Raw genomic sequence first — 24,668 nt, forward strand, 5'->3', positions numbered from 1 at the left:
CTGGTCACACATTACACAAATGACAAGAGAGCAATAAAGGAAACCATAGCAAGAGAACTGAGATGAAAGCATCTCTACCATCCGGTTTGCTATTACAAGCCTCGTGTGAAAAAGGCAAAAGACAGGGAATAAAAAGAGGCAGATTCTAGATTTGGCTGTGTGTATCTAGCACTGTGTGAGCTTGGGCAGGTCAGATAGGCTTTCCTGATTGCATTTTCATCTTTTAAAAAAATACAAGTGGGCTCCCCTGGTGGCGCAGTGGTTGAGAGTCCGCCTGCCGGTGCAGGGGACGCGGGTTCGTGCCCCGGTCCGGGAAGATCCCACATGCCGCAGAGCGGCTGGGCCCGTGAGCCATGGCCGCTGGGCCTGCGCGTCCGGAGCCTGTGCTCCGCAACGGGAGAGGCCACAACAGTGAGAGGCCTGCGTACCGCAAAAAAAAAAAAAAAAAAAAATACAAGTGATTAGTTCATCTCTTTCAGTTCTGCGATTCAATGTATTATTTCTGTGATTTCACAGAAATGCCAAGATGGACTCAGAACATCTCTTTTCCTGAAAATGACAGTGGGTGCAGTTCCCGAGGTGTGGGCTGGCTCGTCTGGGGTTGTGGGCAGACAATGGAAACAAGTGGAGGCCGGGAGGTTTGGGGCCATGGCCACAAGGAGGTTTCTCCCCCAACACCCGCCTTGAGGCTCCGCAGCTGGCCTACTTATGCAAAGGCTTTGGCTCCTCTTTTCTTTTTAAAAAAATTTCTGACTTGTACATTCCCCTGAGGAGAAGAGATTCATCGTTTTGCGGAGAACTTGCACATGCTTTCCTGAAAGGAAGAAAGGAGGGAGGGATGGGAGGGCTTGGCTGGACTAGTGAGTGGGTTAGAGCTGCCAAAGCAATGAGTCTCCCCACGTATGATTAACATATACCCAGCACATCGTTAGCTCTGAGTATGCCCAGCAAAATCCTTTGTCCTACTTCCACAATGCCTAGAAGTGCATTCTTGTTAGTGGACTGCACACCCGCCTACTCGTCCGTCATTCTCTGGAGTGGGGGCAGTCTTCCACCCCAGAACAAGTGGAGGGGGGGGAAGTTGGGAGGAGGAGGAGAGAGCCTTGGAAGTCACAGTGAGTCATGATTGTAGGAAAAGGATGTCTTATGAAGCCAACGCAGAGCTAGCTTCCTAGAAACATCATGACAGGTCCTACGAAGCCCACGTTTGGTTCTAATTATAACATTGCCCACATTTGAGCATTTCACAGTTTTCCCATGGTAACAACAGGGTTTCTGAGGAAGAGGACTTTGACTCAAATGTGCTCTGTACTTCTAATAGTGGAAGCTGGTTGGACTTCAAAAAAAGCAGTTATTTTTTGCTAATTTACAAAGGAGATATCATTGGATTGCCTATGCCTATTAATACACATTTAAACTGGAATTAAGCACATTGTACTATATAAAAAGGCCAAAATAAGCTGCATAAAAATTTTTAAAAATGTTTTATAAAGGCCAAGATGAGCAACATAAAAAGAAAAAGAAACCTCAAATAAGTGGAATTTGTTTCTCCCCTCAACTTGAGACGAATGACAAGCTTAAAAAAATAAATTAATGATTTAAAAAGCAACTTTGGAAGGATTCCACAAGTGACTTATTTATAGCTCCATTGTCAATACTTTCTGATTCTATTAAACAGTGAATGCTCTTCCTGGGGATGATCGTAAAGCACAGCATGTGTCTTTGAAAAATCATGTTACAGTGTGATTTTAGTGTCATATGCTATCTTCCTTTATTCAAAAATATTTGAAAATTGCTAATCTGGGTAATCTACTAATGATAACTTTTAATTACATCCCAGCTCTTGATCATTTTTCGTAAATGAATTTTTTCTTTTTTAAATCTATTCTTTCCCACTTTTAATTTATTTAGATACCAGAGACACTAGCCAGGGAAGCTGGGAGGCTGAAGATAATTCTCTTTCTTTATAAAACGGATTCCAGGTTGGATTAACCTAGGGGAGATCTAGGGGAGATGTTGAGGAGAAAGGGATTTCTCAGGCTACTCTGGAGACGGAGTTGAGAAATAGTATGCATACCTGCTTGGAGCTGGCTTGGGGCTGGTTGGAATTTTTTTTTTTTTTTTTAACATTCTGCAAAAGCGGACATATGTGGCATTTAGAAAAGGAAGAGAAGTACTGACTATTCATTTTTACAAGATTATCAAGTGAGGATTCACTCTGTAAATCTCAGCAGTTATGAAAGTTGGTGTGGTTTGTAAACCCCACCACAGGAAGTAAGGGTGATCAAAAAATATGTTGGCAAAGTTTTGAAATTTTCCAGAAGTATGAGAGATTCTCTTCCTGTACAAAAAATAATGACGTCAGGTTTAGTAACTGCTTAGGAAATGATTAAGACAAAAGATACACACTTTCCTCAATACCCCATCTTAGTTTCTTCAGATAAATTATCTGAATTTTATATAGATTCAGAAAATTATAACTTATTTTTATGATAAGTGAAGTCATAATATAACTTATTATCTTCTCCATTTTTAGCATATTTGCTTATTTTTACAGTAAAATATATTTTACCAAAAACTAGGGGAAAATGCAAAATAAAGAGAGCAGTAATGTTTTGAGGAAGGACCCATATACATTGTGGGTAGTATAAATATTGATCAGAGTAATCAGTGGTATCTGGCAAAGCAAAGTATGATAGTAGTTAATTTTTACATAATTTATACAGCTTACTACATGCCAGACACTGTTTTAAATACTTGAAAAAAATTATCAGTAATGTAGTTAATTCTTATAACAACCTTTATCCTCATTTTACCAATGGCAAAATTAAGGCAAAGAAAGATTATATACTTTGTCCTAGGTCACCAGATAATAAGTGGAGGAGCTGGAATACAACTCTGGCAGTCTGTCTCTTGAGCCTGTGTTCTTAAACACTACGTGATACTGCTTCTCTGAAAAATGATCAAGGGCCCTTATAGAAAACAATGTTGACAGGAATGTGTTCAAAAGACTCAGGCTCTTGAAACTTAGCCACTAACTCAGTCAAGCACTTTCTACAAAATAGTCAGTAAGACGAATATGCTTCTTGTAGGAGTAGGAGGGGTTCTTTGTTGTGACCGTAGAGTACCTGTCTATGAAATACTACTTGAATTAGTTTTATTATTTTTTTTTAAAAAGTCCAAATTCCCCAATGGGTTTCAGGCCAGCCTTTTATTTTATTTATTTATTTATTTTTTGGCCATGCCGTGCAGCATGCAGAATCTTAGTTCCCTGACCAGGGATCAAACCTGTGCCCTCTGCAGTGGAAGCACAGAGCCCTAACCACTGGACCACCAGGGAATTCCCTTGAATGAGTTTTAAGAGAGTAAAGGCCAATAGATGAAATGTTCATCTTCTTTATCAACTAAAATACTGTGCCTATGAAGTGTCATAAAGGTGCATTTCCTGTCTAGAAGGAACTTGTGGTGTGATAAGGCAAAGGTAATTATTGACATTTGATAAACATTTATTGCAAAACCGCTATGTACAGGGTATATAAAGATAATTAAACCATAAGACCTACCTTCAAGGTGGTTGTAGCCTGGATGGGGAGATGGACCATCACCACAGGGTGTGGTAGATACCAGAGTAGGTTAAAAAAAAAAGGAGGCTCTGAGAGCAGCAGGAGGGGCCCCCCCGACCCAGGCAGGGAATTCCAGGATTGCTTCTCTAAGAACATGATGCCTGTCTGGAATCTTTTATAATTTTTGCTTTCCATTTCCACATCACTTCTCACCCTGTCATCCACATTTGAATTTATAAGTACTAGCTTTAAGGATATGATCTGTTCTTATTTCCCAATCATATGTCTTCCTTTCTGTTAACTTCCCAGGTGACATGCTTGGTTCAGTCTTGACAGAAAATGCCTAAGAAACTTTGGACCAGGACAGCTTCTTACTGTTCAGAATGCATTTTTTTTTTTTTTTTTGCATTTGATGTTCCCCATTTGTTTTGACACTGGGCTGCCTTAGCCTTCTGGGCAGGCAGTTACTGACCACTTACCTGAGCGGTCCCCTAAGTATTGAATTTCCCTCTACTTTGTCCTTGTTAGCTTTTTGTTTTCCCATATATTTACAAAATCTGATTTCTGCTTCCTTGTTTAGTTCCTGTCTCTCTGCTAAGTCTGACCTTTGATTTATGTTTTCTTCTGGACTTGCTGAACCAGGCTTACTCAAGTCTCCAGCCTTAGATATATTTCTGCCTCTTGTTCACATACTGTCTCCATGCCTTTTTTTTTAAGCCACTCCGCGGCATCTTCCCAGACTGGGGCACGAACCCGTGTCCCCTGCATCGGCAGGCAGACTCTCAACCATTGCGCCACCAGGGAAGCCCAGTCTCCATGCCTTTTGCCTTGTGCACTCATATATTCTACAGTTTCAATTAGGAATTATAATTTTGACAGCAGATAGAACTTAGTGCTAGGTACTCAAGATACAGCCCAAAATAAGATATGGAAATACTGCTTTCCCTTAACCAGAGAAAACTTCTGGGAGAGAAATATTCTCAAAAACCTTTGACAATTAATGGTTATTACATTTGGACGAATAGTCTTTTGATGAAAAAGGAATGCTTTAGACTCAGGTAGGGAATGTTGGTTGACAGTTATGTGCATTCCCTTAGCTTTAAACAAAATTAATAGTGATGTGTGAACATGCAAGATGATGTCAGGTTTCTATCACCAGATGCCTTAAACCTGTTGCCAAAACCCGCCGTGAGTTCCGTAGTGGGTATATTGTTCAAAATTCCTCAACGGGCAAGAGAGAAGATTTGATTTGAAGAAGGAACCAAAGGCCAAAGATCAAGGGCTAGCAAGGTTAGAAACGGGAATATTGGTGTAGAATATTCCAGACACACACACATTTCATACTCTAAGTTTGTATTCTGAAAATGCTTTCTGCAAAAGTCTAAAAGGAAATAGTCCTTATTGCACAAACAGTCCCCACTCTAAAAGCATTTCCCTGCCACAAATAACATTTATTTCCTCAAAACAGAAATACCAGAGAGCATTTCCTCAGTGCACCAGTCAATTTTCTCAAAGTACAAGCACACTAATTTGCCTTTCCTTCTTTTCCTCCTTTTGAACTAGGTTTCTCTCTCTAGGGCCTTATTCCATCTTCCCAACAAGCAACAGCAACATAACCATTATTTCACACGGTGGATGGAGAAAGACATGGATAAAAACTGGCATCAGAAGGGCATACTAAGTGAGATGCAATAACAAAATTAATATTTGTGTTCTCCTCCCCAACTTTTTTGTTTCATAGAATACATAAACATTCAAGAGAGACATTTTTGAAATAGTGTCTGAGGCAGTTTATGAACAAACCAGTAGGGCAGTATTTCTCAGACTCAATGAATCTCCTGCATGGACACAGGAAAATTGCGCTTACTTAAAATGCAAATTTCTGGGCTCCACCCCAGGTTTACCTACTCAGAATCAAACCAAGGAAATCTGCATTTTTAATAAGCTTTCTCTGTGATCAGATGGATCATCTGGCAATCATTACTCTAGGACTGTGCTTAAAATAGGCAAGAATCCTGTAATTGTAGTCAAAATCACACCTGGCTCCAAGTAAATCAATTGAAACTCTTATGACGGGCGGATGCATTATAAGGAAGAGAAGGGGGTGGTGTGGTGTTTAAACAGAATTAAGTGGAAAAGGATCTCTTTGTGATAGGGAGAAAGGAAGGCAGCCCTTATATGGTTTCAGTGGCATCACAGCACTGTATAGATTGTTCCTCCTCTGCCTGTGGAGAAAGAAAGCAAAAGCTAGACAAATGGACCACATGCGGTCATGACCCAGCAAAGCATGACCTTCTGCTAAAAGAGAAGCAAACCTCATATTAAACCAAATCAAGAACATTCTGTTTTCACCCCAAAAAGGATTCAGTGTATGTTGATGGCAGTTTCCACCTAGCCAAGCAGAGAAAACCAGGGTAAATAAAATAGAGGTTCTCAATGTCTTGTGTCCTCTGAACATGTTTGAACACTGGAATTTTGGATAGCACACTTGAAGGAAATAAAACAGGTGGAAGGACCAAGAGCCATGTCTCGAAGCCCTAAAAAGTCCCCCAGTGACTACTCTCTTCTCACCTGACTGGCTTCAGCTCTCTGCTAGTCTGTGAGGGGATCCCATGGCTTAGGGCTCTTTCTGGGCCCCTCTAGGATGGGTGTGGCACCATGCCTATACGCTGTTACTCCTATACCGTGCTAGTCACTGGGTCACAGGACCCGTCCAACAAAATGACATCTGATAGACATCACTATAATACTATAAATACTTAGTAATAGCCAAAACCCCAAACACGCCTCATTTAAAATATTGAAAGGCCAGCCTCTAAGAATGAAGTACTGACAGATGCTACATCATGGATGAACCCTGAAAACATTATGCTAAGTAAAAAAAAAAAGCCAGACACCAAAGGCCACATATTGTATGATTCCACTTACAAGAAATGTTCAGAATAGGCAAATCAATAGAAACAGAAAGTAATTTAGTGGTTGCCAGGGGCTGGAGGAGGGGGTGGGGTAGAGAGCAATTGCTAATGGATATGAGGTTTCTTTTTGAGGTGACTAAAATGTTCTAAAGTTAGATAGCTGTGATGGTTGCATAACCTTGTGAATATACTAAAAAAAAACCCCCACTGACCTGTACACTTTAAAATGGTGGATTTTAAGGTATGTGAATTATATCTCAATTAAGCTGTTCTTGAAAAATAAAATATTTGAGAGGCTTCTGTGAAAACTTTGTTATGCCAGTTATGCTACGATAGAGAAGTTAAAATTGAATTAAGCAGTGACCAAGTGATAAACTTGAGAAAATGCTGATGTTTTATTTAAATCCAGAGTTTTTAAAAACATCTTAACCATATAGTGGGTCTCTTTGATTATAACTAACAGGTAGAATGGGTAACACTTTTTTTTTTAACTTTGTTTTCACATATAATACAAAATTTGAGAGTGCTTTGATGCTAAACAAGATTAGACCTTTTATGAGCCAGATTATAGTTCATAGTGATGATTAAGGTTAAATTAGAACTAGTGAGAAGGGTACCAAACTCTATCACTGGCATTCATTTCTTTTCAAAGTTGTTTCACAAGATATATCTTATTCTCATTAGTAGTTAATAAATATGATATTATTAAGGAGAGATTTTTTTTAAAAAAGACTAAGAGAAGAAAATCTGCTTATCAAGATCTCACACAGTTGGAAGCTAAATTACTTGAACTATAGCACATTGTTGTAAGTGGTAGAATCAGGATTTGGAGAGAGGGTAATAAATTCATTTCCAAGACTGAATTGCTAAAACCAGGTCATGAGGGTATAGCATGTTACTTAATGTACAGTGCTTATAAATCTAGACTAATGCTTCTGGTTCTTAACAGTTTTTATCACGTGCCCTTTTGAGAATATGAAAAAAATCTATGAACCCTCCCTCTAAAAGGCACACATGCAGGTGCCAACTTTTTTCCACAGCATTCTTAGGAGGACCACCACTCTGAAATCTATTCATGAACTCTTCACCCCATGCTGAGAACTCCATGACCACATACAGAATAGTTTAGTCCATACTAATGTTCATTTTGGTCAATTCAAGCTCTTGTCAGTAATTCTACATTTGCCAAGATGCTAAATTTTTAATGCACTCAACACAGTATGTTGGGCAATGGATACCCACCCTCGCACCAACTCTTGTCAGTTCCAAGATTGGACTTTAATGATCATATCTCTCTGGGATATGACAACTACTTAGGGGAAGTGGGATTGTGTAGGATTATGAAGTGTTCAATCCCCACTTCCCGATGAAACCAGAAGCTTCCCTTAGTAGGTGGCCTCCGAGGTTCTTTCTACTTATGCTTTAATGAGCAGCTCCATAAATAAACCTTCAAGGAGAATCTGAAACCTTTTCCCAATATGAGTGCTTCAACCCTCCAGAGCACACCCAAGCCCCAAAATACTGCGTGGATCCAGAGAATTCAGGCAAACACCAAGTTTTGGTCTGAACTCTCCACCAAGAAGCCTCAATGTTTTCACTTTGTTGACCATAAGTGATATATTTAGTTATCCAGAAGGGTAGTCAATCTGCTAGAGAAAATGTCCTGAAAAAATGAAACAGGCAATTATGTTGGGCAGACCTAGGGGTTAGTGTGGATGGGCTTTGTTTTAAAACAGATTCCTAACTCAGTCAAAAAGTCTCCTGTCCATGTGTTTTCCTGGGGAGAAACTTCCAAAGTGGTAATGCGAAAACTCACAGACTCGATGAAGGGGTGTGTAGCCATCTGGTTTGCTCACAAGCAGAGTTGCTCTTTTTATCAGAATTATTTTCAGATTTTCATATGGAGGTGGAGTTGGCCATCTTGAACACCAAATCAGTATTAACCCTCTCCCTAAACAATTCTATTGAAAATTCTCCTAATAAGGATACTAGGAAATGTTTTCCTTTTTTTTTTTTTTTCCTGAAACAGGGAACAGAGGCCAGTTGAAATCAAGCAGCCAGTCTCAGATGGGGGCGGGTCACCCGATCCATGGGATTTCCCCTGGGACTCCCAAGGCTTAGGAAGAAGGAATCCCAGTGACTGTCTGCCTGAGGATACACTTCCCTCAGACTAAGCTTTCCATTCGCATGGAAACAAGAGTTAGGCTCTAATCAGGTGACTCTCAGTCTCTTTAGAACTGACTTATTTATGGTTGAAGCCAAACCTCTTAGTTCTTCCCATTCCCACCCGTCCCACCCCAGCTGAGGTAGATGAAGAAGTTTGGACAACGAAACAGGGTTCGAGAGATCACAGCAGCTTTGCTCCTGTTTTTTGTTGTTATTGTGTGTGTGTGGTTTTTGTTTTTTTTTTTTTTGCTTTAATCATGCAACACTTCCCTCCCAGAATTTTGGATATTTAACATCCACTGAGAACAGCTTGCCTGTAGGTTTCTGTTGGGGACAAAAAAAAAAAAGGGTGTTGGTGGTGGAGAGCTGAGTTTATTTTTCTTGCCTTTTTTTCTGGAACTCTTCTATATACACTCATTCTTATTTTGAGCCAAACGGAGGGACAGGTTTCTTTTCATTTCCTGCCTGATCGAAAAAAAAGTTTCCATAGTCAGCTCCTGGCAGGCGTGCCCTAGTATCTTGGGGAGGGCCGCTTGGGAGTAGCAACACCCTCTTGTGTGATCAGGAGAGCAAACTGAAGGTAGCAGCTACCAGCAACTGTCACAGAGAGGCACCAGCATTTTCCCCCTTCCATGAAAAGGGCAAAGTCAAAAGAGAAAGACAAAGTCCAGGTCGTTGTTGGAAATTTGACCTCAGAAGAAAAACTGAAAAAGCATAAAGCGCTGTGTGTGAACTTTTCTATCTTCTTGGTCAGTGTTGGGCTGCATGTGATAAACCAGTGGGGTGGTTACTTTTTAAAGGGCTTCCTTTTAGTTTTCTTGCGGTTCAGAGTGAGCCTTGTTGGTTAAGCATATATATTAAATTCTGATCCTTCCTTAAATTTTAAAGAAAATCTTCTACCTAGAGTGTTGTGACCTTGGGTTCCAAAGCCAAATGAAGAAAGAAAAGCAAAGCATAAGCTACTTCTAAAATTCTGGAATTAATTTGAACTAACGGCTTTATATATACCCCCATTTGCCTCCATAAAAGGTAAATATTTTGTCTCCAAAATTATTTCCCAGAAAGAAGGAAGTCACCTTCAATACACATCCTAATGAAGTCATCCTCTGGTGCCTGCTCAGTATCTGATTTTGGAACAACAAATTACTGTTAGGGGAAGATGCATCGGGGTGAAATGGTCTAAGTTAATGCCTGTTTCGGAGGCTTATGGAGGTCATCTACCAGAACTGGTTAAGAAAAAAAAGAGGAAAAGAAATTTATCACTGGTCTAGTAATTGTTCTTGAAGTTATTAGCCCTGAAATGCAAGTGTTAGATGTGTTTTTAAATAGATCTTTTAGAGAACACACAAAAATACAAATTCAGTGAGCGATATGTTATGGAGATTATAAATACGCACCTATAGGAAATGAAAAATGACCACGTGCTACGCACAGGGGTGACTTGGTATATCATTTCTGGAGACAGCATTGTACATGAATTCAATGAGTGTTAGCTCTCAGAAACTTAGAAGGAACTAACAATTCTGTGTTTGGAAAACTGTTGGATTAGTCACAAAATAACACTGGTGAGGAATAATTTTGTTTTATGAAGTGACAGTGGACAAATATTAGTATTTAAGAATCATTATATTATTTTATAAATATGATTTTAAATATGTATGCATTACTAAGTAGTTAAGTAAAGATTTTGAGTAGACATTGACTTATTTGTCCACACCCCTAAAAGTGGCCAAAAGAGAGTTTTCTTAGGTTTGTCACATATTTAGGCATATATGGGAGATAGATAGATCATAGAGCTACAAATCTTTATGAGAACACGTAGTCTAGGAGGGACTTTCCTGTTTTACAGATGAAGGAATTAAGTTATTAGCTCAAGGTCACAAAGTTATTTGGGGATAGAGGGGGATTAGAAATGAGACTTGCCCTTTTCATTATGATATATCACTCTCTCAGTGGGATCTTTCCTTTAGAAAACTATGAAGCCCTTGCAGACAGAAAAGAAAGATTAAGAAAAATGGTTCCAAGGTCTCACTTTGGGGGAGAAACTTACCTGCTTTCCCCTAGATGCGCCCGCGCACCCCCCCCCCCACACACACCAGAATCCTTTCATCCCAGCCATGTGCTACCAATTACTGACCTCCCTCTGTGAGGCTGAATCCAGTCATACTGGAATTGGCTCTAGTGGGAAATTTATAAAAGCTACACGCCCGAGGCAGTTGCTTGCTCCAGTGGAGTATAGGGGTTAGTGCCTTGGGAATCCCAGGTATTATTAAATGCACCAGCCCTCCCCAACTCTGCAGACCAAAGAGTAGTATGTCCTAAAATCACTTGTGAGACAGTTGTACAATGCATAAAGGACAATCTCAAAACCATGGCATTGGTCCCTTAGGCTATAAAGTCTCTACAACCTGTAACTCACATCTCATGTATGCTAAAAGCATTATAAACAATGTGGGGAGGGTAAGCTCAAAGGAACATGAGACAGAATCATCCCCAAATGGAAACCAGTCACTCCCTGGGGCTTGGGTGTGGTTGGATTTTCATCATATTAACCAACAATATGGAAGTGCCAGAGTCCCACTCAATTAGAATGTTCCTGATTTATCAGAGGGGCTAAAGCAGTCATGGACCCCCCACTGAAAATTATTCTCCTGCCAAGAACATCCTGTTGCCACCACTCAAGGGGCTGAGGGTGGGAAGTGGTTCAGAGGTTCAGGGTAAAGAACCAGTACCAGATAAACGGGAAAAAGCCTGGTATCCTGTAGCATGAGAACACACAGGCAATAAGGGCGAAGGGGCATGAGCTAAGTCACTGAGGAAGAGTGAATGCTGGAATAACGCAGGAGTTTTTGAGGGGTTGTGACCATGCTTGTTGACTTCAGATAGAAGAAAGGACTTCACAGTCAGCCAGGGTTTCAAGAATCAGGGAGGAGGTCAAATAGATGTTAAGTCAAAACTGCTTGTTCTACAGTTTTGTTCTACAGTTCTACAATTAGCTGGACTCTAAAAAGACAATTTTTTCTTCTCCAGTACTTCTTTTAGTATGTTCTTCTTGCATAGGCCACTTCTATCTGTCTGGATAAATTTCTCTCTATTCTCAAATAAATCATACATCTCATCCTGCCAGTTTCTATAAACAACTTCTCTTTCCCCAATTTTGGTTACCTCAAGGCACTAGCTCACATGACTGATGACCATTCTTGAAGTTAGCATTTCTAAAACCTGTTTATATTTGAAACTTGATAACCTTTTATCAACATAGGGAGGGTTTTGAGGCAATATAAATTTGGAAGGAGGCATCTCAGGGCAGTTACCCCAGTCAGTGTCTCCTCCCTTTCCCATTTTGTCTCCTGTGGCTCTTCACATTGGCAAACAGAAATCACATTCAATTAAACGACCAACTATATTTTTAAAAATTTAACTCCTCCCCCCCCAAAAAAATCCACGAAAAATTAAGCTTAAGCAAAAACTGGTAAGTATTCATTGTGATTGAATGTATCAATATTTCTAGTGTCTCTGGTTCCAGGCTTATTTCAAGTGAAAAAGACCACCTGTTGATGTGGAGTGTACCTGATGGGAATTCCCGACACCTGATTTTTACTCTATCAATCCTTGACTCACTGAATTTCTAGGTAAGTGGTCAAACTTATTCCTCTCCACCGTTTGTACAAAACAACAACAACAACAAAAAACGGGCTATGAAATTGTTATTCTCTCCTGTCAGTGAATGAGACATATGGCGTTCGTGACTATGAAATACTTTTCTAATGTTTGTTTAGGGGTGGGCAAATACAATGAAAACTGGTGATCTCAAGAGCATTGCTAAGAGCATTGTATGTGCATGTCCTGTAATTAGCATCCATGGTGAAGAGCACGGTGTGGAGATCAGATGGTTTCTGTTCTGTTTATTTGCTTCCTTTTTATCGGCTAGCCAGTTTGAATGTAAGTTACAGTGGTCTCTGGATATCTTTAAGCTTTTTATATTTATAGGATTGCCAAAAAGTTCTAAGCAGGCATTATGGAGCATGGCCTGGAATTAGGTGAAGAGGTAGGCAGAGGGACCCAGCCAGGGCACTTGGTGGCTGCTCTATGCCAGGGTGCTTGATTCTCAAGGATCAGAACTAAAACACAGGGTGATGGAGTAACAGGACAAAAGATGTTAAACTGAAGTATCCCCGAGTTAATGGTTCCCTATATGTTTCCTGTGCTGGACACAAAAGTAGCACCAGATGTCCCCCAAAAGATGTGTACACAATGTTCATAGCAACGTTATTCAGAATAGCCCCAAACTGGAAACAACCCAAATGTTCCTCAACAGCTGAATGGATAAACAAATGGTGGTGCAGTTATGCAATAGAATACTGCAGCAGCCATACAGAGGAAAGAGCTGCTTTCCTTAATCCAAGCAAATTGGACACCTTTACAAACAGAACTTTTACATTCATTTTCTATTGCTATATAACAAATTACCACAAACAATGCAGCTTAAAGCAATACCCACTTATTAACTCACAGTTCTGGAGGTCTGAAGTCCAAGCACAGAATGACTGGCTTCTCTGCTTAGGGTCTTCGAAGGCTGAAATCAAGATGTTGGCTGGGCTGTGTTCTCTTCTGGAGGCTGTGGAGAAGGATTTGCTTCTGAGCTCATTCAGGTTATTGGCTGAATCCTCTTCCTTGCAGTTGTAGGACTGAGACCCCTGTTGACTTGCTAACTGTCAGCCAGGTGCTATTCCCAGTTCTTAGAGGTTTCCTTCTCATGCTTCAAATCTCTTTCTTTAGGAAGAACCCTGTCCCTTTTATGGGTTTGCCTGATTAGATCAGGCCTACTAAGGATAATCTCCCTATATTAAGATCAACTGATTTGTGACCTTCATTACATCTGCAAATTCCTTCTTAGCAGCACCTGGATTAGTGTTTGACTGGATACCTGGGAGAAGATGTGTTTATACCGGGGGCTGGGAATCTTGAGGGCCACCTAAAACTCTGCCTACCACAACTCTTAACTTCACCCCCTTCTCTGCTTTGTCAAAACAGTGTATAAAAACAAAAACAAAAACAAAAAACTCGGGACTTCCCTGGTGGCACAGTGGTTAAGAATCCACCTGCTAATGCAGGGGACACAGGTTCGAGCCCTGGTCCGGGAAGATCCCACATGCCACGGAGCAACAAAGCCTGTGTGCCACAACTACAGAGCCTGCACTCTAGAGCCCGTGAGCCATAACTACTGAGCCCGCATGCTGCAACTACTGAAGCCCACGCACCAAAAGCCCATGCTCCGCAACAAGAGAAGCCACTGCAATAAGCCCACGTGCCGCAACTAGAGAAAGCCCACGCACAGCAACAAAGACCCAGTGCTGCCAAAAATAAATAAATAAAATAAATAAGCTTATTAAAAAAAAACTGCTATAGAGGAATAGACCTGGCCAGCTGAGTCCAGTACTCTCACTTTAACTATGGCACAGGTAGGTAGCACTAGGAGGGTTTGATTGCCCATATAGTCTCACCTTTCGTAAAGGAGAGAAAATTTTATAAGAAGTAGTACATACGTATATTTGACTAGGGGATAAAAGGGACCATAATACTAAAAAATGTCAATAATTTTTAAAAAATAATTTCCAATTGTCCTCCAATGAGCATGTGCTATTCTTGCAGTCAGATACAAAAAAAAAATTTTTTTAAGTAAAGTATATAACTTTACAGCACAATTTCTCATAGTTACCCCTCATGGATTTATCACCCTTGATTTTATCTAAGCTGTTGGTAAGAACTTTTCTTCCATGAAAGTTATTCAGAAAAAGTTTATAAGCTTCATTTCAACATTTTTAAATATTTTATTATATAAAATGGATAACTGGCTTGTACCTATCATTACCTATTGTATTGAATGCAAGAATATCAATGAGAAAATTGGCACTCCTTTTTCTACTGAACTGTTGAAATTGGACACTTTGGAGAAATGGAAACACAACCACAACTAAGTTTTTCATCATTCAACCCTCATTTGTAGAGCACTTTAGAATTTCTAAAATTTATGTATGTATACTATCTCATCACACTGAACAATGTCACTTGAACTTTGAGACTCAGCGATGATGATACCTGCCCCCCAATACAAAGTGAGTTAGAGACAGAGATAGGATTAGAATTAGTTCTGGTGGTGTGACATGGTCCTCCCTCTCTACCTATTATTAAGGTGGAGTACAAGAGTAAGTAGAACCAGAATATGTCTTTCTTGAGTTGGGAAACCTAACAGCCTACATACTCTTATTGTGGAAACCCATTCTTGATAGAGCTATATATGAGATAAATGAAAAACTTTCTTTTTTCTCCTATTAATTCTCATATTGGAGATCCTCTATTGAAAGGGTGCTAGAAAAGAGCTACTTAATTATAGTGTTCAATAAATATGTTTGTTTTCAAATATGTACATGTCAATACTGGTAAAGAAGCACAAACCTGTCTTTCTTGACTACTGAAGCACCTCATTCCTTGATTCTGGGTAAAGGGGCTAACTTATCCTGCTGCCATTTTATCCCAATAATCCATGGTCAACTAAGCTAACCACATCTGCTTTGTCTATTTTGGTCATGATGTCAAGATCCTTAAAATTGCATGTTTTGGTTTGGGACTGTGCCTGGTGGTGAAATTCTATACAGTTTTATTTCTTTTGTTTGCAGTTTGTTTATGGTCTTTTGTAGAAGAGGTGCTGGAGCTGAGTAGGGGAAGTTACATCAGATCCATGGTTTTCTTGATTAGATCATTATAGGCTCCAAAATAAACTGTCTCCTATGAAGTATAGCTAAATATTGGCAGATAGTAGGTAGTCTTGCTTCCCCAATCCCTTGAAAAGAGAAAGACTGAAATCTTCAGTAACTTTTGTTGCCAGAGGGCACACATGGTAGAAATTAAGTTAAGCCGTCCTTTAATTTATATAAATAATCAAGAAATGGCATTTGACTTTGTTCATAGACCAATTTAAATCTATTAATATATGTAAACTCTGTACAACAAAAGTATATCTGCCACATGCATGTACTGTCAGCATCTTTCTGATTTCAAACCCCTGCAGGATTGTGCTCCCTGGATTGGAGCAAACAATCAAAAGTAGATGGTGTGGAAGGCTTAGGAAATTCGGACAGGTAATGAAGGTTTCCGGAAAAAAACTCTATTCACCACAGTTAAGTTCAAGGAAGTGGAAATTACTTTAACTTGCAATAGCTCATTAAATTAACTCTCCAATTACAGAAGACTCTAGAATGTGATTCTTAATTAAAGCTAGTGATTAATTCATGGCACTCATAGGGGGATGATGGCTCTTGTTTTGTTTTTGAATGAAGTTACAGATATATGCACTGCTACCTGTCTATGACCGTCCTAAGGAGCATTTCTGGACAAAGTGGTCACCATATTTGACAACAAATGAAGTGACTTCTGATCTTGATTCTCTGCCAAAATCTCATGGTAACTTTCCTTTTAGAAGTCTGGGCTTAGAACACAGATGTGAAATTGAAAGCAATAATTCCTATATCCTGTGTGAAGAAATACATCTTGAGTAAGTCCTACCTGAGCCTACCAACATAAATTTCAGCTACCCAATCTTTAAGATGTAATTAAAGATTAATGTAGCCCCTTTCAGAAAAATAGTTATTAACTAATACATATTTATATTATGATGATTGTTTTTATTAGCTAGTAGGAATGAAGAACTTGCCTTCTCTGAATCTTTAAAATCTCATTTAAAATTGTTTCATTTAACCTTCATACCAATTCTGTGATGTAGGTACTATAATTATGTTCATTTTAAAGATTAAACAACTGCTCTGAAAGTTTGAGTACCTTGTCCAAGGACACACAGTTTATAAAAAGATGGTCTGGAACTTGAACCAAACTTTCTTTGACTTCAGAGCTGGAATGTTTTCACTTGCTGTATTAGTTTCACCTCTTTTCAAGTACAGACTTTTAAAAAAAGATAAAATCTTTTTTAAAAAATGACTTATTTCTTGACCTCTGTCAGTTCCTAGCAGGAAACAGGTGGCATACCAAATTAGGATGATTCCAGGAGTATTTATTTACAAAGAGACTGTTTTTGTTTTCGTTGTTTTGGCCACGCTGCGTGGCATGTGGAACTTCCTGTACCAAGGGTCAAACCCGTGCCCCCCGCAGTGGGAGCAAGGAGCAAAGAGACTGTTTATAAAGGTACGTGTTAAGGGTGAGGGTAGAGTGTAGGGGAACCACAAGACATAATGCAGCAATTTGAGGCTAGTAGCAGTGGATGAGGTGTTACTATACCTAGATCTGAAAGGATGAGGGAAGGGGACAGTTACTGACCAGAAAGGAAAGCTGAGTGGAGAAAGTTGCCTAGAAAGGCACATTGACCCAGCTGAAAGGACATGTCTAACCAAAGCTGCCTCCCAGGGAGGGAGCCAGGGGAATACACACCCTGATCTCACGCTCATCACATCCTCTTATCTCCTGCCAAGGCTCTCATTGACCAAACCCAACGGGAAACCAGAGGTCACAGGAGTCTCACTGACATGGTTTTTGTAGACCAGCTGAGCAAGATGCAGAGCAGAATGGAGAAAAATGGAGAGAGGACTTGGAGAGACAGACAGAGGGTATCCAGTATAATGACACATATGAAAAATGAACTGACAGTAATTACAGACTGTTGGCTTTTTCTGTGAATAAAGATGTAACGTAGAAACACAGTGTTTCTTAGGATGTGAGGGATGTGACTGCACATGGACGTGACTTTCTTGGACCTGACTCTGGCTACTGCGTTGTATAGAGCCTGACTTTGGGAAACTATCTGTTACTGTCAGCAGAAGAGCTGTGCTCCTAGAGCAAGTATCTGGCAAAGATCATAGCCCTAGGTCACCTCCCAGACTAGGGTTCCTTCTTACTCCCCTTTGAAAAAGGTAGCTTCCTTGAAAGGTAACTAGGGAAACACCGGGTTACTCTCAGCATTTCCAGAGAAGAGGCAGGTATCTACCCATTTAGACAGTTGCCAAGAAAGTTAGATACAAAGGATTTCTTGTTACCTTTCAAAACAAAACAAAGAAGAAAACTAAAAGAAGAAAATGGAAGAATGAATATTAAACTGTGAACGCTGCAGGATCCTGGACGGGTCCTAGGTGGGAAAAAAGGCTGCACCAGTTTTCAGAGAGGGAGAAAAATAAAGAAAAAAAATAAGGACAAAACTTGTTAGTGCTCAGCTTGACCATCCAGATTTTAGTTCCTCATGGAAGATATTGGCCTGCCATATATTTATAATAGTCACATGTTTACAATTTTTTTCCGTTACCAATTAGTCATAAACATTTCTGCAAACATAAATCAATTGCACTTTAGTTTCTTATAAGTGCACAGTGTTCCAGTTTGAATGTTCCCTCTTGCATCTTCCTCCTCTTTTGAATAATGTGAATTACCTCTCTGTTAAGTTATATTCTGAACTCTTATGCAACTCCCATCTTCAGCATGTGTGCTGTCCCAGAGAATCTTTTATCCCACGTTCACCTTTTCTCTTTCTAAAGATTCACGACCACGTCCTTTATAGCTGTAATCCACCCACTCACTCTCCCCTTTTTAAAAACCTTTAGCCTAGCACATCTTGGCTTCTTCTCTATAAAGGGTTCAGGAAGCAGATGTTGCAGATCTGCTCCTTTAACTACTAATTTCTTTAGGAGAGGCTAATTGTTGTGCCCAGAAATTCTACCATAAAGAAGAAAGAACAGTTTTGTTAGGTATAATTCACAGGCTATAGATGGGAACTTGGAGGTGAGGCAGTATAGTGACTCTCTCTCACTGTACATCAAGTCCAAGGTGCAGCTAGGCCCACAACCTGGAGTACAGTGGGTTTATTATTATTGTCGTTGTTATCCATGTTTTTCTTACCATATTTTTTTCAACTAAAATGTGGAATTGATGATAACCTATTTACAGTTTCCTTGTAGGACTCTTCTGTTTTTGCCAAATGCATTCACAATTCCCCATGCTTTCTCTGTTTCTCTCACTTGGAATTCCCTCATTCTGGATGGCTTTCCAAATTCTATGGAATTTGAGTACTACTTGGTGAAACCTGCCCTTGAATTCTAGGCCAAGGAGATTGTTTTCAATTCTCAATGCCTGCAGTGATTAGCTTTGTCAGTTCCTGTCAAATAATCAGATATAGTACTTCATTAGCACTTTATCATATTTCTAAAAGTTTGTATTAATTTCTTCTAGAATTTGCTCATCTATCTGTATTTTTTCTCTCAACTTGTGTATAAGTTCCATTAGAGCTAAGAATTTCTTGTATCTCTTACTCTCCACAAATATATACCAGTGTTAAGAGAATATTGGCAAATAAATTAATCAACCATGGTGGAAAGAGGAGTGAGGGAGCTGTAGTCAGGTGGAACACATGAGTCATCTCCTCGGACTCCACTAAAATGACAGGAAAGAAATGACAAAGGTTCAAGTTCATCTGACAGAGAAAAGGGATGTAAAGTGCCAGAGAGATGTCATCAAACTTTGGAAGATATTATAACTTAGTAAAGAAGGGAGGCCAAAAACTAAGTGCCTGCAATAGGTAGGATAAAAGGAAACAAGTGGATTTGTGCCGACGAATTTGAGAAAAACTCAGGAATTGGAGACAAGCTCCTCTGGAAGTGGGTGTGGATGGAGCTAAAACTTGAGGTTTATAAAAGAAGCGTTAGATGCCCAGATACTCCTCAAATCAGTTCCACTGTGACTACTCCGTCTCCTCTGGCAGAAGGCTCAAATAAAGCTAAAGAGGTTCAGCCAGCAAGGCTTTGGATTAGGGAACACAAGGAACGTGTGAGGATATGCGTGAGAAGCAGTATTAAAAACTGGGAGATTAATGCCAATCTGCATTGTGAGGAGTGTGACCTCAACCTCCTGTCCCCACAGGACATGCAGAGTCCTAGCGGCCAGGCAGGAGATAAAGGGATTATTCTCTGGGAAATCTGGCCCAGGAAAAAAAGACTTACAGGCTTTGACATTTGGTACACCCAGTAAATATTCCTAATCATACTACAGCAAGGCCCACCAGTTATGAAACCCTACTAAAAGTATGAATTACCCAAAATGCTTTTAATCCACTCTCAGGTGCCTTGCTTAAATATGAACAGAGAGTGCAGGATCCCCAGATCCTTTTAATGTGGAATAAGACACTGAACCCAAAAGACATTAAAAAAAAAAAAAAAAAGGCAATGCAGCCTCTTCCCAGTAGAAAGAAATTTCAAAAAAACAAACAAAAGCAAACAGAAAAAACAAAATCCATCTCCTCAGAAAGATAAAAGAATAAATTGCACTGCGAAATGTACAAAGAACAAGGAAAATTGTTTGCAAATTAAAAATGAGAGCAGAACTAAAAGCATTCAGAATAAAAATTAGAAAATAAAGTTGAAGAAATCTCCCAGAGAAAGAAATGAAAAAGTGAGAGGGAAAAGATAAAATAATTTGAGAATTCACCCAGAAGGTTTAGCCTCAACCAAAATAAATTTCACAAAGAGAGCATGGAGAAAATGAAGAGGAAGGAATTATCAAAGAAGTAATACAAAAGAACTTTCCAGAACTGAAGGCTATAAATCTCTAGGTTGAAAGGGTCTACCAAGTGCCTAGAACACTGAATATAAAAAAACCTGCACCAAGCCTCATCATCATGACATTTCTGAACTTCATCATTAAAGAACAAGTCTAGAATTTCCAGTGAAGGCAAAAAACCCCACCACCACCAACAACAACCCCCCCATAAAACCCCACAAATGATTGGGAATAAGAATAACATCAGCCTCCTCAACAGCAACATTGGAAGCTAGTAAGCAATGGAGCAATCTATTAAATTTCTGCATAAAAATTATTTCCAGACTAGATTTCTTTACCCAATCAAACTACCAACCAAGTACGTTAAGTAGCACAAGGATATTTTAGCCATGCATGTCATTTACCTCTCATGAAGCCTTTCTGAGCAATTTATTGGAAAACATGTTCCATAAAAATGAGGGAATAAACCCATGAAGAAAAAGACATGGGATTCTGAAAAACGGACTCAGTACAGAAGAAAAATAAGGGAACTTCCAGAATGATGGTGATTAAAAAGTCCCAGATGACAACTGTACAGGAGGCCTAGAGAACACATGGTTCAGGCTGGAGCAAGAGGGGAGGGGGCTTCAGAAGCAACGGATCCTTGCGGGGGACGGGGGCATGATTTATGGGTTAGCTGATGTGTTTGTTTATATTGAGAGGAGTTTTGTAATTGTCAGAGAGTTAGGCATGGATTAGTGATAAGTACATGGAAAACCAAAATGGTGACAATTACTAACTGTAAGAAAAACAAAAGTTTTACAAGAAAGAAAATGCATTCCAAGTGCATTACGTGCCTTAGGCATGAATGATATTTATACAGTTATAATAATTATTGATAAATATCAATTTAATAAAAGCTCAAAATTGGAAGGGTGGAAAATATGTGTGTGTATCTGGTAAGGGGTTTATGTAAGAGTTAAATTCTATCTTCTCCAATAGGAAGCCAGTAGATCATATATAAAGGAAAAGAGCTAAGAAATTCCAGTGTAAGAGAATTATTCAGAGACATAAAGTAAGAAGCAGAAGAAATAGTTCAAAGAGTAGAAAGTGATTGCCTCTGGAAAGGGGTAACACAGAAGACTGCTATTGTTTAATTATAAGACTTTTGGTATTACTTGACCTTTTATATGACCTGATACATACACATCATTTTTGATAAAACAGAATTTTAACTTTTAATCAAAACTTTAAAAAGAAAACAAGAGAAATGGCAGTACAGGGCAAACAAACATATATAGGTATATAATGAAGTGGGAAAGAGGCCAGAGGGCTGTTCTCATGGATGGCTGAAGGCAAAACATGAATTTCCTCTCCTCTCAGTGTGTTTTGACAAATTCAAGTTCGTAGGTATGTGCCCGTTCATCACAGATTGAGAATGCTGGCTAGGTCTCTGAAGCAAACTGCACTGAGGGAAGGACAGAATAGGGAAGTCTGAATGGAACGGAGAGGCTCTTGCTGAAATCCTTATCATATGCATACTTGGGCTTTGGCAGTAGGTAGGGTTATGTGTTAATGGCGTGTCTGGGAAACGTGATAACAGTGCTGAATGCTGCTGTGAATCAGATTTCATGTGATGAATGTGTGGCAAAAATATGTATGATAATAAGGATAATAGTCTATTACCAACCAGAGTAAAAATCAGCCTCCTGCTAATTATTCAAGACTTGCTAAGTTCTCAAAAATATCCCTGAACGTGATTAGCAGCTTCGATAGTTTTTCATCTTATTGATGTTGCTTTACTAGCTTTCAAACTATTAAAATTCTGTATTATTTCTGTTCAAGCTGAAATATTCCAACAGAGTGGATCATGAGGGTTCCAGTCTTGAGATGGGGCTGCAATATGAATGGCACACCTATGGTAGAATCTTTTTTATTTTTCATTTTTAAATGTATTATCTCACCTTTTTCAGAACAGGAGTTCTCTTAAGTAATTCTGGGATATGATCAGATAGTGTATATGTGTATATATAAGTATGTTTATATATACAGACAAATATATGTAATAGAGAGTCAATTTGGCAAGTACTTTTTATTTGTGTGATATTGGTGTCCTACTTTCTAAAGAATATAATCTAGTCCTTTAAGAAAAACATTTTACAGTCACACAGGGTTTGTTGGAATTGGATTCTTAATGAGGCATTGTAACTTGGGTAATAAACCAGAGTCAGGGACTCTGAGTTCTACCCTATTATTGAGCCATTCAAAATTTGGACAAGTCTCTTGTCCTTTCTATGCTTAAATGTTTTCATTAAGGATGGAGTTAATAATATTTAGCCCTGTTTACATCATGTGGCGATTGCAAAAGATCAATGATAAATGTGATAATACTTTGAGATCATAGGGGGAGAATTACAATTAAATTAAATAAGATATTATAGTTCTGTGAACAAACTCTTTAAAAAATTCCAGATTTCTTTCTCTCTTTTTTTCTGCACATTTGATTCAACTCAGGAAAAGAAGGGAAACATATATTTATTGCTCACCTCTTATATGCCAGGCACTTGTGCTTAATTCACTATGTACATTACAATTGAACATACAACCGAAATATGTTTTTCTTGGTATTAACAGTCTTTCCTTGAGTGAGAGACCATTTGTAAAATCCCCAATTGACTAGTAGTAAAATCCCTCATTGATTCTCCTAAATATCTTCAGTCGCAAAGTAGAATATATGCAAGAAAAAAAGTATGGTTGGCACGGTGGATGTAACACTTCCCCGATTTACTGTATTATCAACCTTTTAAAATAGGAACCCGTTTTCCTTTTAGAGCGGAAATTTGTGCTAGAGAGGACAAGAAACATCTTCTGTTATATCCTGATTGATCTGGCCTCGTTCAAAAGCCACACTCAGCCGTTCAGATGGGAAAGGATGTGAAATGTAAGGTGTGGCAGGTCTGCTGAGCATCTGCTTTTTGATAGTATTGCTGATGCTCAAAAGCTTATTGATCTCCATCAAAGGAAATGAGTTAGCAGGCTTCAAGATGCTTTCTACGTTTACTGCTCTTCCACTATCATTCTCACATGAATTCCAAGAGCAGAGCTTAATAAGTCCATGTGCATTGTCACTTGGGTTATAATTTTGAATGCACATTGGAATTTAAGTGACACTAAAAATGCCCAGTTTAGCAGGAGCGTGTTTGAATGCCCTGAAGACTAATTTTGCTGGTGAGTATAAGGTAAATTAACTCACTTTTGAGATTCCAATTCCTTTAGAGACTCACATAATTGGCTCAAATAGCTTGAAACAGTGAATGAATCTACTAATAGGCAACTAATTTACCCCATGCATCCTAATCTCCAGAGTACAAAAACACTATGCAAACTACAAAACCAAGAGGCAGACCTGCTAGATCTCTTCCCTGAATGAATATTCCTCCCAAAGCCACTACACAAGTCAGATAGCTCTTTTCTCCAAGTAGCTATTGTAAGAGTAGATGTTAACCTCTTAGGAGAATTAGCATGTTAGAGATGGAAGGAGCCTTAGAGATTGGCCATCAGGTAAGAACTGGGGAGCAGCAGTGAATCATGCAACTTTACATGTTGCTGGTTAGTGGTGGAGCCTGAAACTTCCAAGTCTACTGATTTTTTGACTACACAAAAATTTATCTTGTTGGTATATATGTATGTTTTCCTCATGAAAGAACATTAAAGTATATTTTATAAATTCTCATGGTAGTGGAAACCAGCTAGGGAAAGAAAGAATTCCCAAAGGTTTAGCCTAATGTTTTTTCCGTTTGTCGATTTGTGACCTTTACATTTAAAATATTTTTCAGTGAGAGGAATAATTAATATCTTCCCAGCACCCTCAGGGAGTGGAACCCCAGAGTCATGTTGATACTATAAGACTCTGCCCTTCTGTATTTCCACTGACTTAATCAGAAGGAGAGAGTTCACCCATGTTGGGCCCATCTGATTGTCTCCTGGGATTTGCAGCTGAGCTTTTGGTCAGACTGCCGATTGAGAGGTGTAAGGAGAAGCAAAGAAAGTGCTGAGAGGTAAGATGGAGGCAAAGCCTCAGAAAGGCAGAGATGAGACCGTGGGGAGAATGGGAAAAAGAAAAAGAGAAGGAGAAGAGAGAAGGAAGATGGAGAGAGGTGGGGAGGGACAGAGAGGACGAGGCAGAGAGAGAGAGAGAGAGAGAGAGAGAAAGGGAATCAAATCACTGACTTAGTTCCTGAGAATTTTCTGGTGTCTGACACTAGTCCTTATAAGGCCTTTTCTCCCTACACTTGGGGTCCATAAGATAGTCTTATAATAACTCCCTCTTCCCCTATTAATTAAGGTGGTTCAAACGGACTTCTGTTATTTGCAGCCAATGAGACTTGTGCTTTAAGATATTTGTTAAATCCCTATTAGACAGCTCAAGGTTACAGTTTTTGACTGCCAGAATTTCAACTGAATTCCACTCTGAGGCTTTGGTCAACATTCGGGCTTC

The 24,668-nt window shown here is 39.3% G+C and overlaps 1 long non-coding RNA gene across 1 annotated transcript in view; it reads left to right on the forward strand.

The window, feature by feature from the left end:
• The window catches only part of LOC132596858 (uncharacterized), a 152,553-nt gene extending 140,292 nt beyond the window's left edge, over nt 1-12,261 (forward strand). The window contains exon 4 of the long non-coding RNA XR_009563049.1: nt 12,171-12,261. This is a non-coding gene — a long non-coding RNA (uncharacterized lncRNA). The remainder of the gene's footprint in view (nt 1-12,170) is intronic.
• The last annotated feature ends 12,407 nt before the right edge of the window (nt 12,262-24,668 follow it).

This window comes from Globicephala melas, chromosome 2, assembly GCF_963455315.2.
Source record: "Globicephala melas chromosome 2, mGloMel1.2, whole genome shotgun sequence".
NCBI lineage: Eukaryota > Metazoa > Chordata > Mammalia > Artiodactyla > Delphinidae > Globicephala > Globicephala melas.